Raw genomic sequence first — 16488 nt, 5'->3', positions numbered from 1 at the left:
CAATAAACCATTCAAAAAAATCTCACATAACCCAATTTGAATATCAACAAAGCAGAGGCAGATTTTATTATTCTGTCATTTTTTTCTCTTAATACATTTACTGGTTTCAGGTAAGCTGTGTTCTTTACTTGCATTATGAAGTTGGCCCCTGCATAAAATTGTATCCATTAATTTATTGAATCAGTAATAATGCTCCATTATTGATCATATTTCCCTGTCATTGATAATACATATAAATCCAATAAATCCATCGGTCTAAATTGTAACTTCTTAAAATGGCCTAAAGCAGGATTAATGGTTCTGCGTTAAATCCAAGGCGTGGTTATGTTCATAAAAATGTAACTACACGTCGCTCGGCTTTAACTTGGTAGCGTTGCATTCCCCCCGACTCATTTCCTCGTTCTCCTTCTCCATAAACAACAGGAAATCAAGGAGGGGGTTAACTTTTCCTGCTACAGATTTCCCACCGTGGTCAGAAATTACAGAGGGGACACTTTGTTTCTCTCACTATGACTCTAGAGTCGGCACTCGCTCTGAAACTATCACCGTCACTCTCTCACTCCCTCTACCACACACTACCCACACACACACATATATATGCCGGCCCTGCTATTCTCTTAAAGAGATCAAAGCACGCAGCAATGCACAAGTATAAACTTCAGGCCTCTTACGTAGGCTACTACGAAAGCCCTGCATGGAGCCTCGTAAGGACAACAAATCACGCTGAGAGAGGTCCAACTATCCAGGGAAGTCCAGGGATGGATGGATGCATTGAAGAAAGCACAAAAACATCAAAAAAGGTTCGGTAAAAATGTTGGAAAAAGCAACAACTTAAAAAATAAAAAATGGAGTCGAAAAAAGTGTCAAAAATAACTTCAGAAAAATTTTAAAAAGCTACAAAACCGTAATCAAAGCTGCATGAATGTCAGAAAAAGCGGCAAAAACCTTGAAACCGTGCAACAACTTTCAAAAAAGCAACAAAAACTTGTTGTAACCCCCCCCATCCCCTGTACATTACATCTATGGGTTTAACCGTGTATCCAGCTAATTTAGATTAGCAGTTTTTTTTTTAACTGTATTGTGTGAACTTCATTTGATATTGTATGTGTCTTTTTTGTTTTGCGCGGAGCAATTTTTTAAAATTTTACTTTGCAGAGCACCCACCGCTGCGTCCGGAGATTAGCGCTGCCCTAGATGATTGTGATTGGTTTAAAGAAATGCAAACAACCCCAAGCATTTTTTCCCCCTCCTATCCCAGAATGCATCTGTGGTTTAACCAGATCTTACTCCACAGCGCTGTGGAGATAAATCTGGCAAAGTCAGACTATGGAGGACTTAACATTCTGTCAAGAGTGCATTTCTCACGTTTTGGTACTAAGATGGGTAAATTGTATTGATATTGATGTAGGTAATTTCACCTTATAAAGATTTCCTCCTGTGTTTATGAATAAGCTATCAGGCAGCCTCCATGGTGTCATCCACATTCTAGCTTCACAACAATCCTAGTGCGCCCGTTTTACACTCAGTACTAAAGTGGACTCCAACTATGCATAAATACTCCAAATAGTCAATGAGGGAAGCCGGTGTTAGCAGTAACATGCAGTAAAATGGAAGCAGAGGGGCTGCTGGATTCTGACATGGGATTGGGCCTTCAAAGCAGCCTCTTGTATACTGCTTATTCAACTTACTCACACAAATCAATAACAGTTTGTTTTCGGGAATACAGGCGTCCCTGTTGTAACCCAGCTTGATCTCCGTTTTGCTGTACAACATGGTCAATACCACGCCTGGCTAATGAACACAGGCTGCAGGAACAAATGCAACGCTGGAACCGGTGGTGGACGCAAACTCGCACTTTTCTTTCCACTCATGGCTCCCAATCAAGCCTGTTTTATGCCGATGAAAGGAGAGGGAAAATGCTTTTGTCTTGTTGTTCCTGTCGGCGTGCACCTGCAGTGAGCCTATCGATCTGAAGGCACCCTCAGGGCCTAATTTAAGACTCAAGGATTCTGCTATAAAAGGAAAGAAAATAAAAACATCACTGGTTGAACATCAGGTAGTCACAAGATAAATCTGGGGGAAAAGTGGGTCTGCTTTGGATTGAAGATGAGCGCTAAGTCATGTGTGATGTTTGTCTGAAGATCAATGTGACAACACTTATAATGAATGTGGCCTAATTATTGCACTATAGAGCCTACAGTGTCTGAATATCTGCGATTAACTGAGCTTATATCTAATTGGCCCAAGAATGCTTTTAATTGCATAGTCCTTCCCTAATATCTTTTTACAACCGTGTGCATCACCAATTCAGTGTGGTGTTAATTAATACCTTTTTTTTAGATGTTGCTGGGAACACAGACCTGCAAGAGTTGTATGTCTTCCTAGGAAATCTGTCAGATTTAAACCTGTGTGCTATTTTGCTTCCCCTTTGAACCTGTTTCCTATTCTTCCTATCGAAGAAAGCATTTTAAGGTGACCTATTGTGCTTATTTTTCAGGTTATATGTATTTTTATGTTTCTACCAAAATATGTTTACTTGGTTTAATGTTCAAAAAACACTTTTGCTCTCACACTGCCCATGACAGCTGCACCTGTGTCCACCTGGGACCATCTGAAAGCTTCGTATGTCACTGTTGTGTGCCTGATGTGCCTTCTCGTCCGCTAGTCTTGGGAAGTCTCCTCCCTTTTTGGATGAGCTAGCAAAACCGTAACCTAAAATGTTTTATATTAACCTAATATTTGCCCTTAACCCCAAGATTAAAGCTACAGAAGACCACACGTCTAATTTTAAACTTAAAAGGTATGTTTTGGTGCCTGCTTTCCTTTACACCCACTCTCTACTTCTTCTGGCTTATTCTCAGAATATTATGTTTGTATGGCTCCCTGCGTTTAGGAGAAAACTGCAACGAACAATGCATTGAGCGTAAACGTCTCGGTGCATGCTCAAAGCATGCTAGTTGTCATGTGCATACATGTGTCCTGGTCAGTCTCCCCTTATGAAAGAGATAAGTGTTAATTAGTGAGCTTTAGAGTGGTTGGAAGGTGTATTTTGAACTTTGTGGATGACCAGTCCAGATTTGTTTTGTCCACAGTGGATTAACTGAAATGTTGAATTATTCCTTTAAACAGTTCTCCACTAAAAGAGACTCTTAACTTCAGTGGGACCAATAGAAGGTTAAATGACTCGATAAAGTCGTTGTCCTTGTCCGGTAGGGTACCTCTGTACAGCCTCGCACCCAATCGATCCAAGAGTCACAGATGTTAACTTCATTGATACTGTAACCTCTCACTGTGGTCCAGGTTTTAACCCTTGCCTCCCTCCATCTCTACCACTTTCCCTCTGCTCTCTTCTCTCTTTTCACTTGCCCCCTACCTCTCTCTTCCCCTCCCCGTCCAACTCTGCCACCTCTCACCTGCGGTAATTGCTCTGTGAGCTCGGCGGCGCCCGCCAAACGACGCTGCGGTTTCCTCTCGCCACCTCTCTTAGTCTGGGCTTCGGTGACACCAATCTCGGCGAGGGCGCGACACCATTTTGTGTAACTGGCCCTCGTGATGGAGATAGCATAATTGTCCTAATTAGGGGGCCACAAGATGGGGCGCCCACGGCTCTGACCCACACCGGCCGAAGTCCATATGGTGGGAGGCTGATAATGAGCCAGTTAATGTGCTGTGTCCATCAGCGAGAGATACTCAGTATGGACGTTGTGCCAAAGAGGTGGAGGGGGTTTTTACTCTCCATGCCCTCTTTTCCATTTCCACCATTTTGCTCACTTATACACTCAGAAATGAACACGTTGGCTCCAGTAACATTGAAAAAGACAAAAGTCACTCAAAAGGTATGCTTAATTACCTACAGTAGTCATACATGCCAGCACATTGGTGAGCGTTTACATTTTGTCAGTAATTATGGACATCCTGCCCTCGTATCATGAACGACATTTTCAATTTTCATTTTATGAATCATTTGTTTCCGGCCTTGTCGCTCAGCTCCCATCATGCAGCTGTGTCACTATTTCATGTTGTGACTCTGTACCGTTTATGAAAATGAGATGTATTGCCAGTTCAAATGAAAGTAATATAAATCTAATGGCCAGTAATGAGATGCTGTTTCGCCATTATTGGACGTGGGTTGAGTCTATGCCATCATCTATGTGTGTGTGCGTTCATGTGCGTGTGCATGTGTTCTCAATGCTGTGTATGATTTGATGCTAATAAAACCATACTTTCTGCTCCAGGAAGCAAACACTGACCAGGATTCAGATTAGGCCTTAATGGCTTCCAGGCCTGGGGCTAGATTGATATGTAATCCAAACATCCCCAAACCAAACATCATTTAGTCCTTTCTTGATGTGGCCCAGCAAGTGGAAATTGGACACATGTAGCGGTTTAACTGTAATTTTCTTTGTTTTATGCAACCATTGCCTTGAAGAGGCTGAACAGAGACGCCGTAGCACTGGATTTGCATTACAGTGCTACGTCTGTTCATTTCTGTTACTCTGCGTCCACTCAGCAGCTTCCTCCCAATGAATTCAACTGTTTGAGTGCCTGTGAGTTTTTCCTCTGGTGGGCCACAATATCACATTAAGTAGTGCTGAGAGTTTATAGAAGAAGGTTTGAAAATACATGACTTTTTAATACTATTTGGAAGGAAGCTAGATCTAAATCAATTATTTGACAGTTTTATGTTCTATTGGTAGTAGTAGTCATAGTAATATGTAAAGATCAATCAAAATGTTGCATTGGAGTCAATTCAGCTTAGAGGCTTGTCATAAACAACCAGTATGGATCAATTCTGCAATAAAACCCTAATGCATCATATCCATCATTTCAGAGGTGGAGCACTCAGACTGGACTAGATATCAGATCAGTGTTGTTGGCCTGACAGATCAGCTGATCAATCCACTGACCAATAGATCCCAGTTGAATCTGGGAATCTGGGATCTATTGGCCACCTAATCATGTAGTGTTTCTTAAACTTTTTCAGACCATGGACCACTTAAATAAACAAAAAACAAAACAAAACTTTCTACAGTGCTTCTTTAGAAAGTATAAAGAAGCACTGTAGAAAGTTTTGTTTGTGTCTTTTGTTTTGTTTATTTATTTATATATATATGAGGGTATGTGTGTGTGTATATGTATGTATATGTGTGTGTGTATTTGTATATATATATGTGTGTATGTATGTGTATGTATATGTACATATGTGTACATATGTGTGTATGTATCTGTGTAGGTATGTGTATATATAAATAGCAACATAATTATAAATATTGTAAAGCAATGCAAGAATTAAAGGGGTAGGAGTACATAAGTTTTACTTCTTCCTACTCCTTTTCGCACATGTAATAGAGGGATGTTAAAGAAGGATACTTTGTTTGTTATGTTTCTCTCCAATTTTTTTTGTTTTATTATTTCTTTATTACTATTTTTATTTTTATACACTTTCTCTTGCATGTTCGAAATAAAGATATCAATCAATAAATAAACACGATACAAATAATCTCATGGACCACCTAACGGCCAAAATATTCTTCTACTACAACAGTATTGTAGAAATGACAGTGAAACCCCCCCAACAAAGCAGAAGTAGACTTTGTATTTCACATTAAAGCTACGGTTTTCTGTCATATCGTTCATCTGAAGGCAGCTTTATTTTTTTTAGGGAAAGAATAGAGACGAGCCAGACATAGCGAGAGCTTTGTTTGTTCTTGAGGGCTTGTGTTTAGTTTTTTTTTAATTTTACCCTCGTACGGTTGACATAACCTTCTTGTGGCAGTGATAGAGGCTGTGATGTTTCCTGTTTAGTGTGGATTATCACACCGCCTTTAAACCTGTTTTGCGTTCAATGTACCACTGGTGGTTCGAAATTGGGATCATGCATCATTTCTCGGTTTTGATCGCGTGTAACTTTTTCCCTGTGCGCGCTAGAAAATAAATTTGCAAAATTTCATGGACGTTACTACTATCAACCATAGTACTGTAACAATAAACTCCTTTCCAGAGCCCAGACACACTTATTTTGTGTGTTATGTTGTTGTCTAATTTAGATAACTAACTTTACTGTCTGTCCCAAAGCAGTGACAGAATTTCGCCTTTTGACATGGCTCATTAAAAAACACACATTTCAAAGACACATTTAAAACATACAAAACAACAGCTGTGCGGTGTCTGTTTTATATTGTTCCGAGTGGTTATTGCAAGTGGGTTTGAGGTGAAACCATCTTTCCGCAGTGATTTATTATGTTGGAGTGTAAAATTAATGGGATGGACTGGCAGTTTCCAGGAAACAGAAGCTAATGTGTTCTTTTTTCAGCATAAAAACAGTGAACAGTGATTCAAATGAATAGGTGAGTCCGGGATCAAATTATTTTATTACATCCATGACATAGATACGCAAAAGCATGCACAATACTTAATATGCACAACATAATTGCTCAACTGTGAAATCTGATCGTTGAAAATGGAAACAAAACTCTTCTGTAATCTCCACTGCAGCATTGGGATCCATTCACAGGCTCAATTAAATGACAGTAGCCATGTATCCTCGCACAACTAAACACCCGTACACCCTATATCAATTATCTCTTTGGACATTGGTAGATACAAAACCACCGGAACCTCTCCTGTCAAACGTTTTTCGTCAATCTACATTTCCTTGCACACATGTGAATATGTGAGAAGAGAAAATGGACATGATCAATTGGATCGGGATGAGTTGCGTGGAAGGTTGGAGCCTGGCTGGTGTTGATTAAGCTGCAGAGAAGTTTCCTTAATTTGCATGACTGCCTTTAAGTACTTTCAAGTAAATACCTTTTAACCCTTGTTTTGTCTTTCTGTCAAAATTGACAAATTGAACACTTTTGTTGATGCTTTCTATTGATGATTTAAAGTTTTTCTTGTGTTTTTGTCCCTTTTTTCAACACCTTTTGGTGCTTTTTTTCCCTGTATGTGGGTTCAACTTATTTTTAAGTGAAACGCGCACCTTCTTTGTACTGTCAAAGTTGGAAGATGGCAAAAGTAATTAGTCTAAAGGAAATCCCAGTGTTCTTTGACTTCTTAGCAGTATTTAAGGTATTAATACTGCAGTTTAAAAAGAGATCATAAACACTGTCTTCTTCGTTGTGAAGGCAGAAATAGCTGGACATGTATACCTGATTTTCAGGGCTGGCGCTTACTAGATTTTCCTCAATGCCTGTGTCTACATATGATACCATGAAACTCTCAAAGGAATTTCAGGGGGATAGACATCTTTGAATTTGAGGGGTGAATCAAATGTGTTTGCATTCATAGATTGGTGCACAATTTTTACCTTTAATTGCTAAGTTATTAGAATATACCCTGAGCCGTTACTAAATGTATGTCTCTATGTCTCTATTTTGAAGGATTTAAATATGTTCCAACCTTCTGCTGACTTGTTTAAAGCAACCAGGCACCTGCTAATAGGTAAATCTCCTGACACAGTTTTTACATATTTTGAAAAATTGAAAGTTGTTGAAGGACAATAAACACAAAAGACTGTATGTTTTTGGTTTTTGAAAGTCTCTTCAAGAAGCTTATTAACATTATCCTTTTTATGGTCTTAAGGGATTTTAGGAGCCGTAAATCAAGCAGTAAAGAACACAACACACAGCCAGGCTAATTTTGTCTTCAAGTAATTTTAACCATGTGTCATTGTTCATGCTCTAATTGCTCCTCAGGGGGTCTTAGAAGACATGATTCAGATATAATTCAGCCCAAAGCTGGTTTGGTTAACAAAATGTTAATTTCAGTTCTTAACCCAATAACGCAAGCAACTTGGGTAACCTGATAAGTGAGACAGAGACATCAGTAGACAATACTGTAATAAACATTGGTCTTTTTATGTTTTTTTTTTATTATCCAGGTTATATTAACAAACTTGTAAATAATACCGATGTAACATTTTGTTTTGATGCACTTAATGCCTGGTAAAAGCAATTGTAGGCTGCTATTATGATTGGCTGTGCAATGCAAAAGCTAAAAGACAAAATTAAAATTCAGCTTGGAAATTGAGTCAGCAAGAATAGAGGAAGTACTCGCTATGCCAATTCCAGAATTGTACAACTAGCAGATTCCTCTCAGGATATAACTGAAGAAGAGATTCAAGCCTTGCTAGCTGCTCTGTACGGTTATATTGAGCTAAATGCTAACATTTGCATGCTAATGTGATCTCAGGGACAATGTTAATATGCTGTCGCTTACCGTACTTTCACACCGCCACCGACCTGAGCGTCTAAAGTTACCAAAAGTCAATAATTTTTAATGGAATCCGGCTTCTCTCAGCTGCAAGCAGCGGCAAATCTGTTGTTGTTGCGTTTTGGGGGTTTTGAGCATGTTGAGCGTCAATCAGAAAGTTGAAATCGGAATATAGACGTCCTTCACGCTGGCTGATCCCGGCGAAACATACAATGTAAACTTTCGTTCCTACCAAAGCATTCATTCTGAGAATAGGCTCATAATCACCGTTGCTGGGTTACCTATCGTTTATAATCTAAAGTTGTTCATTGTTTGTACATAGGGACCAGTTAACGTTACCCCGGCCACATCGTCTCTAAAGGGTCCGCTCACAGTGAAGTCCTGCACGGGTCACTAGGTTAAGTCCATCAGCTGCTCACTCTGCCTCCAAACTGCTACGGCTCAGCGGCTAATGAGCAAGCTAACTGCCAACAGACTCCGCTGCAACGAATTAACAATACCACTTCTGTCATTATATATGTGATTTATAAAAGGTTTCTAGTGTCAGTGTATTGGCCATGCTGTGGCTGCGTGTGCTTCTCCCAGACGAACAGAGAACGCCACAAGAATAGTGTTTACCGAATGTTTACCGTTTTACGAAAGTACTAAGAGCATAAGAGCAAGACAGAGCATATTGGATATATTGAAATTTTGAGCTGATGATGGCACAAAATGTAAAGCAATGAGAATCACCAAAGTTATTTCAATTCACCCTGTGGGGAACCAACGTACACCAAAGTTGTGGACTGACTAGTCTTTATCCACGACGTTCCACTTTTGGGATTGCTCTTTTCGGCCGGATGTCATGGCCCTTCCTCTTTCTTTGTGTTGTAATTTTAAACTTGAGTGGATTTCTGAGGACTATGGTTAACTGCTCCTCAGATCTCTGCAAGGTAAATCCAGACAGTTAGCGAGACCATCCGTCCAATATTTGTATGCACTTTTCAATTTGCTAATCAACATTTGAGTTTAAAGTGAAACTATGTAACTTTTGAAATGAAAAAAGAAAGAAGTTAGCAATACAGTTGAAAATTAGTTTGTTACCTAATCAGCATATACATAACTTTGCTCATTTCCAAAACACTCAGGGATTTTAATGCAACAGCCTTACTTGGTCTTTTTAAATGCAAAATATGCAGGCACGTAAACAAGACACATACATAAGATATGAAATTTCAATGAGTAAAGAAAGTGTTGGCATAACTCATGTGTCTCCAGAGTGACTAAAAATTCAAGGAAACCTTTTCCTTTAAAAATATGTGAAGTAGGAGTTTATGAATGTGTTTGAAAAGGCATGGAGGACATCACCATAAGGAGGTAAAGTGTAAAAACTAAAATATTAGGATGGAAATAGCACACATATAGTATCTAAAAAACTGTGCTCATATTCACCTTCACTGGGGTTTCTGTGAACACCTGAAGCTTCTTCACACTAACAAAACCTATTTTACACACAAACCTGTCTCGGAAAATTAAAAAAGGGAAGGAAACAACAACAAAGGAACCGTGCTGCCAGAGAGGAAGTTATTGATTTACTCTTTATGCTAACTAGAGTAAGTTGCACAAACAAAGCGCAATTCACTTTTCTTTTGTTTCATCCCAAGTCCCACCCCTAAATCATGCTGACCCCAATAAACAATATACTTTTGAAAATACAAAAGCATCTCTGATGTTGATCCCAAAGTTTCTAATGTGTGTGTGTGTGTGGACTACAGGGGATGCAGAGATCCAGCCCTACTGTTCTCTCACCTGGGTCTCCTAACTAGCTCGGAGAGTACAGTCATATGGCTCGCAGGTACCGCAGGGCAATTACACAACTATCATTTGCTGGAGACTGCCTTTGTCTTTGATGATGTTCCTCAAACAACAACAATGCCTTCCTTCTCTTCATCCCCCACTGGTTCTCACAGTGTTAATTACCAAGGCGATTACCATCTGCATCCAAAAACACCCAAACGGTGGGCTAGGATCCTGATGTGGGTCGCACACAGTTCCGAGGAGCACTTTTAATGAGGTAGAACGTGGATGTCATGTCAGATGATAGACTGGGCTTTACTAAAGGTTTTTTTGGGTGGTTTTAAACATAAAAATAGTTTAGAACAAAGCTGTGAAATAAGCAAGAAAATGATGTCGACATGAAATATGTGAAAATTAACGTGCTGTACAAATTAGATTATTGTTTAAGTTACAGTAGCATAAAGCATGTTCTCCAGTTATGTGAAAAGATAAGTTTAAATGCCTAAGTAAATAGTAAATACTCCATTATGTTCACCTGCTAGTTGCTGACTTTACATGTCTGTTTACAGACCTGCTTTCATAGTAGGATCCTAACCTTATCCACCTCTGTTACATAATGAGGGCTGGGGGTATTGATGGTCATCGATGGTGCGATGTCATCAACGTGATTTCTGTCAAAATGACAATACATCTCATTGGGACTGTCAGGCAGCTTAGGATCGTCACTGACCACCGGCGCTGTGCTTGTGTAGTTGGTAGTCTGCCTCAGGCCCTCCCATATCTACTGTCATTAACCTCCAGTTTGCTTTCCATCTTGTGCCTGTAGTCAGCCTTGGCGTCACTAACAGCTCAAGTCTTATTTAGCCGCCTTGTGTAGCTGTCAGTCCCAATTCTTATAGGCACCGCATGGGTGCCGATCTGCAAGTGTACAGTGTGTTTTAAGAGCTTTTTCGCTGTTAACAGCAGCTAGCCTTCACAACACTTTAGTATCCATGACTTTGTAACATTACATGACGTAGTTACATTGATTCATGACATAATGCCTAATGAACTGGATACATAGAGTTTTAAAAAATAGCATTATGGTAAGTATAAGGTCATTATACTTCCGCCTCTGCTGATTCTGACCACTCTTTTTAAAAAATGTGTCTCTTGTGAGTCCGCCAACTTTATGGCAGAGCAACACTAAATCACTGGAGTACCTTAATGATGTGCTAAACATAATTATGTGCTAAAAGTATGTAAGTATACTGTATATGCATGTAACTGTTTCATGGTGGAAAAACTGATTTCTCCCAAGTTTTGTGTTGGCTTTTGTTATCTGCACACGTAATGTGAAATGTTACAGAAAAATGTAACTAGTGGAGTTATGGTAAATGAAATGATCACCATAAGGCCAGCAGACCATCTTTTTGAACATAAAACATAATAAACGCTGGGTAAACAGAGTTATGCTTGGTTTACCTTCCATTATAAACCTCACACACACACACACACACACACACACACACACACACACACACCACACTTTGTCACCTTGATGCCAGGAACAGATATACCCAAGTTCTTTTTTTCTTTTTTCTTTTAGGCGGCGCACATCGCCAGCACAGTGGGAATGCATTATTCAAATAGATCTTTGTTACTCCTCTAAGATGATTGTGGCACAATCAGCCATGAAATAAGTTTGCTGTTTTAAAAGTGTTATTCTCCCTCCAGGTCTCTCAGGTGTATCTTTGTATTCAGGTCGTCTTGCCTGCGCCAAAAATCAATCTCAATCAAAGGTGGTGAGGAGTTTATCATAAATTATCATGAAAAGGGTTCTCACTCAGTAGATGCTTAATTACAATCTCATTTGAATAAGTTTGCATATTAATGAGTTTGGAAATGAAAATGGTTTGTGGGGTTTGTGATGGGGGGCCGCGGGGTAACCCACGGCGATAATGACGGCCCTTTAAAATCTATGCGATATTATTGCTGGTGGAGAGCCACACACTTGTCTCACTTTCTCCACACACACACACACACACACACACATTTGCATGTACACAGGCAAGCACCCATAGAAACACACAGGCATATGCTCACTCGCAAAGAGATACACGTTCACACACACGCAAGCTATACACACATTAGTGCGAGCACACTCACACTCAGGGGCGTTATAATATGATTAATGGGGGAGTGTCTCTGACATTAATAAACTATAACCGAATTAAAGACTTCATTAGTCTCAACTTGGGCTTAGTGTTTGGTCACACAGTGAATCAGCGCTGTGTGATATTTGCCTTGCACATTCCTATTTCTTCTCTTCTTTTCCACGCCACAAAAGTTTACTGTGAAATGAAGTTAGTTGTTCTGTCCATCTCTGTCTGTTATGGAAGCTTGTGTACCAGAGTCATGTGACTCGAATATCTTTGAAGAGCTATAAGAGAATGTAGAATTGTGTCATGTCCATGTAAACTAAAAGAAGCATAAGGAATAAGATATTGTTATTTTTTTCTACCAGTAGAAGAGCGTTCATCTTTTAGAGTATTTGATCTCCATGATATTCACAATTGCTTGCTTGGTTTAGTCCAGCTTGATAGAGCACCGGTTGCTAGCAGAAAAAAGAAAGCATGGGGTCAAATACACTGATTGAACTAAGTGACTGAACTGCACATGCTTCTGTAGGATCTTCTTGAAAGTCGGGCCCTGTTTCCCACTCGACGAGCCAGAGACAGAGAGAGCACAGCGGTGGCCGAGTGAGCTAGAGAGTAAATGAGGAGAGGGAGCGCCAAACAACGCGGTGAATCAGAGAAATACATGTCATTGTCTCACTGTTTCATGGAGGTTTCGATCCAAAAATACCAAAACATCCATCCGTGAGATTTGGGAAAGTTTTGCGTTGTTGGATTTCGTGTGAATGCAGGACTTTGTTCTCAACAAGTGCCAGTTAAACTAAAGAAAAAAGAGAAATTACAGGGTGTCTGGGTGACTCGCCTGGTGGAGCGTGCGCCCCATGCGCGGGGGCCTGGTCCTTGTTGCGGCGGCCGCGGGTTCAGCTTTGACCTGGGACCCTTGGCTGCATGTCGTTCCCCCTCTCTCGCTTCATTCACATCTTCAGCTGTCCTATGTAAAAAAGGCCTAAAAGGCCCGCGCCCCAAAAAAAAGTGTCTTTTTGGGGTTTGCATTGTTGTATTTTTCAAAATATCAAAATATTGCATATTATAACTTTAAGGCAAAGGTTTAGATTAATTTTTCTGTCATATCTAAGTTCACAGTGTACTGACCCAGCGTTGGGCGCCTGGGTAGCCCAGTTGGTAGAGGATGCGTCTAAATGTAGGGGTGTGTTCCTCAACGCAGAGGCCCAGGGTTCAAATCCTACTGCGGCAATTTCCTGCATGTCTTCCCTCTCTCTCCTTTATATACTAACTGTGGCAGATGTGCCCAAAAAATGGCAGATATGCCCAAAAAATGGCGGACATGCCCAAAAAATGATCTTTAAAACCTGTTTTTTATGACTACTATTAGCTTGGTAACGTTAGTTGGTGGAACTGAAACAACTTTGACATGCCTATCTAAACAGGCACTTCTTAAGGGGGGATTTATGTCTTTGAAAAGAAATTGTTTTTTTTAGATTCACGTCTGTTGAATGAAACCATTATCAACTAACATCAACTGAATGGCTCCAAACAGGTGTAATGATCATGAGTCAAAAGCTCAGTTGATCCTCTTAAGCCAAACCTTTAAATGACTGAACGTACAGGTACAGGTGATCCAAACTTCTCTTCGCCTTCTTTGATCTAAGTTCCAAATAATAATCAGGGTGAACTGGGTTGAATGTTGCGTCTGTGACATCCAAATGCTGTTAGTTCAGCAGGAGGAGGGTGTTATCTGCGTGACAGACTCCAGCTCTACAAAACAAGATGAAATTAATGCTCCTTAAAAACAAGATCACCCTGTCCTTCCAAAATATATAAAAGCACTACCTTTGGCAGTACTCCTTGAACACTGTGTTGGTATTTATTTTATGTATTTCTGAATATCCACTCCTGTACTCGTATATAGTTTATCCATGCTGCTAATCTGTGGTGACCCATTTATCTGCTGCTCTGTGGGGAAATAACTCAACACAATGGAAAGAAAGCTGAGTCTTAGAGCCATCATCATCAACGTCTGAGAAAAAAACTAAACTATTCACATTGGGGGATTTGATGTCAGAATGTATCAAAACATTTGTGTCAATCTTGCAGTACTCTTCAGATGAATTATGATTGATTTATTAAAAAGGTGATTTAGGATTTTTTTTGGAGAGAGTATATATTTTCCCAATTGTTTTTGTGAAACACCATACGTTCTTGTGGACATTTGGCTTGCTTGTGGTATTTCCAGACGGATACTGTATTACAATACTATATAGAAACAGGCTGGATCAATGGTCTTTGTTTGAAATGGCAGTTTCTGTTTTCGGGATTTTGGTAAGACTGAAGATTTAGTGCAATTTATGTGTTTTTTGTGACAACATGATGTTATCACAAAGATTGTTTTTGTCAGTTGTCAGCCTTGATCCAGAATGAACATCGGAGGAATTTAGTGGACTGTTTTTCTGCTTTGGGGTTGGAGATGGGTTAACATTCAGCGTTTTATTTTTATTTGTTAGGGTTATGGTTAGGGTTAGGGGGTTAGGGTTATGGCTAGGGTGTTAGGGTGTTAGGAGTAGGGGGTTAGGGGTTTGGGGGTTAGGGTTAGGGGTAAGGATTAAGGGGTTAGGAGGTTAGGGTGTTAGGGTTAGGGGGTTAGCGGTCATGGTGTTAGGACTAGGGGGTTAGAGGTTCGGGTTTAGGGGGTAAGGATTAAGGGGTTAGGAGGTTAGGGTGTTACGGTGTTAGGGTTAGGGGGTAAGGGTTTGGGGTTAGGGGGTAAGGATTAAAGGGTTAGGGTTACCCTTAAACTTAACAACATGAGTAGTCGTAAGCAGATTTACATTGAATGTGTTTGTTAAGGTGCTTTAGACGACAGTTAGAACACTAATATAGCTCCCTTCGTGTTCATGTCCCACTGGCTAGCTAATTGCTGCTGCTCTACACTGTACACTACTCGGGGGTGGGCGTACGCGGGTGAGCGGTGCTCATACCAGGCGCTCATACCGAATGCTCATACAGCGGTTACTGCTGATAACGCCATCCTGACTCATAGTTGCTGGGTGGCGTCTTTGCGAGGTCACCTTGGTAAGTGTGAGCTAACCCCCGTTTACACCGTTATCTCTGTTGCCACTGTTGCCATTAGTAGCATTGTTAGTGCTGTCAGCGCCAGGTCAGCACTGCTCAGCCACCTCCCTGTTTGCATGTTATGTCAGAGGTGAGAGCCGTATGCAGGCAACCCAGCCCAGACTCCAAATGTCATTTAGCAACCTTATTGTGTTTGCCAATGGTTTTAAGTTCCTAACAGAATTTCAAACAGTTAATGAATGACTGATTTCATAAAAACACAGCTGCAATCGTATATGATTACACACAAACACATCCTTACAGTGTGTAAAAAACATTGTTTATACTGTTATTCATGCTCATAAAAATCATGATTCTCCAAAAAAGTCTTGTTTTTAGTTTTGTGAAAATGTACTTTTAGGTAATCCAATAAGTTGTTAAATGTTTTGTTTTTTTCTTAAGAAGTAAGAAGTGCTAATCCTTTGCTAATCCAATTGTTTAAAAAAAAAATGCATTCCAAACAAGTCATAACTTAAGGTCTACTTACTTGATTTATACTGCAGCTTTCAGCTGCATGCCATGTTTATTAGGGGGTGAATTTTGCTCAGTTTGCATAAACAGTGTAGTGTGAATTATAATCATATAATTAATGAATATAACATGCATAACACAAATACAATTCATATAAATAACACTTTATGAATAGGATTACAATTGATTGTTGTCAGACATTTCTTATCTTCGACAGATGCTTCATTTTGGTAAAAAACTGACACTAAAAATTGTATATACTTCAAGCTACACTATACTATGTGTTGTAACCTGTTAACTAGTTGTGTAAATATTGCGTATGAAGGCTATGGTGTTGGGATTGATACAAAGAATTAACCTCCAGCTGTACTCTGCCATTTCAGAACTGTTCTTTAACACTGCCAAAGCCAGTCTCTGCATCCATTATTTTTAATGTGTGATTTGGCAAATATGACATTCTCACATTTTGCACAAAAGAAATAAAGATTCACAAAGTCATGGTGGGAATACAGTGTTTCACTCTTGAAATTCAAAATGATGGTCAATAGAGATTGATTTGAAAATACATCTTTCATCTTAGCAAGTCTGTGAAAAGGTGAGGAAAGAATTAATCAAAGTGCTTTCCTCCTGCACCCCATCCCTGCTTATGAGGCCCACTATGAGAACACAATGAATTCACTGTAAACATTATGCAACACTGTATGCATGATGCTCCACATCATGCTTCCTAGTAGAGTGTCACCTTTGTTCTCCATAGGAAGCATGGTTAGTGGAGCTCAGT

This window comes from Etheostoma cragini, chromosome 17, assembly GCF_013103735.1.
Source record: "Etheostoma cragini isolate CJK2018 chromosome 17, CSU_Ecrag_1.0, whole genome shotgun sequence".
In the NCBI taxonomy this organism is placed as follows: Eukaryota; Metazoa; Chordata; class Actinopteri; order Perciformes; family Percidae; genus Etheostoma; species Etheostoma cragini.
The sequence above is the reverse complement of the archived record's forward strand: the minus strand, read 5'-3'. Positions refer to the sequence as shown.